Below are 2,408 nucleotides of genomic sequence, written 5' to 3'. Positions count from 1 at the left end.
AGCAAATCAAAGTGATAAAGAAATAAGAAAGAATTTAAAAGGAAAATCAATTTGGCAAGCTCCATGAGAAACGTAACTGCAGTAATTGGAAGGATAATTAGTAACTATATGTATGAGCCCACAAATATTTGACGAGTACTTAGTTAATCTGCAACATGCTAAAATGTCTGGTGGAGGAAATACAAAGGAATATAATCGACTCTTTAAAGGTGTGCAAACACACCATGCTTGAGAATGAGAAAATCATTTCCCAACCATTATAAAACTGTAGAGGCTGGCGCGTGCCACAGTTGAATGAAACGTTGGGAAATGGATTGTGATGGTTGCTGTGGAAACCATGAGGCGGGGATTGTATCCGAACCGCCTTACTGCCACCAGGCGGAAGTCAGACCTGCCTCCATCCTCCACCTTTCCTTCCGGTTCCGGTACCCGCCGTTGCTCCCTCAGCAGGCGCTGGGTGCGCTAGTTGGTGACAGAGGCCACACACAACTCAGAGAGCAATCACAATTAAGGGGATAGACTAGGGGCGTTCAGAGGTTACCACAAGCCAATACACAGTAAAGGTACAGTCATCGCCCCCAGAGCCCCTCTTCGTAGCAGCAGCCATTGTCGCTTTGGTCCTCAGCCTCTCTGCCACGTAGTCCCCTGGCTTCTGCCTCTGGGCCAGGAAGCCGGCCTGTCACTCTGAGTCAGTCTCAGAGTGTCACTGCTCCATCGTGTCTCCTGGACTCCTTGCCTCCGTCCCTCCTCTCATCCTGGCTCTTTTGCTCGACCTATTGACTCTGTGCCTCTGGTCTCGGCCTCTTCAGAGATCGGTCCTCCTTCGGATGGTCCTCAGATTTCTCTGTGTCCAAGATGGCTTTGATGGAGAGAGAGTTTTTGTCTTTTAGCAGGCCATACCCCCAGGGAAACAAAAGGTGTTTAGTTCACCCCCTCTACCAAACTCACGACGTAATCCCACCTTAATCCTATCCTGTTCATCAATATAACAGAGAACTCCTTCCAAGATGGGATTATAACTACAGGCATAGTGTCCAGAATGGTGATACTTCACATAAGGAAGTGTGCCTACAAAGGCCATGTTTATCAACTGCATCTCAGTTGCCCAACATGATGGACATGGTTAATGTCACTCAGTTGAAGAGGTAACATTTCCTTATAGATGCCCAAACCACACCACACCAAATCAAACCCACCACCATCAATCAAGTTGGTTTTGATTCATAATGGCCTCTACAGGGTTTCTGAGACTAAACCGGTGTGGGAGCAAACAGCCCCATTTTTCTTCCTCAGAGCCCTGGTAGCTTTGAAGCACTGACACAGGGGTTACCAGTTTAATGCCTAACCCATGTCACCTTCTGGGGGTCTAGAAAGACCAAAACATGGAAAAACAGAATGAAAAGATTATGGAATTTTCCCATAAACGTTTTGAAGTCTTCCCGTATATTTTCACTCCCACACTGACAGAAAACTCCTAAACGAAAACACAAACAACAAGCCAAACTGGGCATCGCATGTACTGACTGCAGGAACTGGTCAACGGCTATAATCTATTCTCTGCTTGCATCTGGTTTGGTTGTATATTCTTTGGCCAAATGATCCTATGACAATTGTCTAATAGTGTGTCGTTTTTTCACTTTTCTTTATTTTGGTATGAAGACTAATTCTAGTGTTAGACTGGTGCAACCTACCTCTTGCTTCTTCGGGTTGTTCCTCCTGCACGAATATCTAGTCACTGCCCACTGAGGTTCCTAGCTAGTCTGCTGTTGGCAACTTGATCTCAGGGACATTTTTTTAAAAGCACACAATGCGCTTCTAAGAAGATGTTCCTTACTAGTTAAACGAAGCTATTGTTTGGTTTGAAGAAGACTCCGGGTGATATTTTTTGGTTTAAGGTTTAAAGACGTCCCAGGGCCACAGTTTCAGGGTCCATCCATCTTCCCTGGCTCCTTAGAGAACTGATTTCAGATGGTTGATCTTGACGGGCTCACGGGAGATGGCACTAACACACTTGAAGCAAAAGATCTCACAACACGGAGATAGAGCGGTGGTTTTCAGCCATGCGCATTCTGCTGGGAGTCCTGGTGGCCCGATGCGTTGTGCGTTGAGCTGCTTAACCACAGGGTCAGCAGCTCTATCCCACCAGCTGCTCCGTGGGCTTACATAATGACCGTCGCCTTGGAAACCCTGTGGGGAAACTCTCTCCTGTAGGTTAGCTAGGAGTTAGAATGGCTTGATGACAGTGGTTTGATTTCAGTTCCTGAGTACGGCCCTGAGAGGATTTCCTAAAGATGAATAATGGCAGCCTATTCTTTTACTTTATGAGTAGGTAAAAGAAAAAAAATCAGTTACAAGTGGAGAGCAAATGTTTTGAGAATGATGAGGGCAATGAATGTACAAATGTGCTT

The sequence above is a fragment of the Echinops telfairi genome, unplaced genomic scaffold (genome assembly GCF_000313985.2).
Source record: "Echinops telfairi isolate 266 unplaced genomic scaffold, ASM31398v2 ScPeMD7_22;HRSCAF=79, whole genome shotgun sequence".
NCBI lineage: Eukaryota > Metazoa > Chordata > Mammalia > Afrosoricida > Tenrecidae > Echinops > Echinops telfairi.
This window is presented reverse-complemented; position numbering follows the sequence as displayed.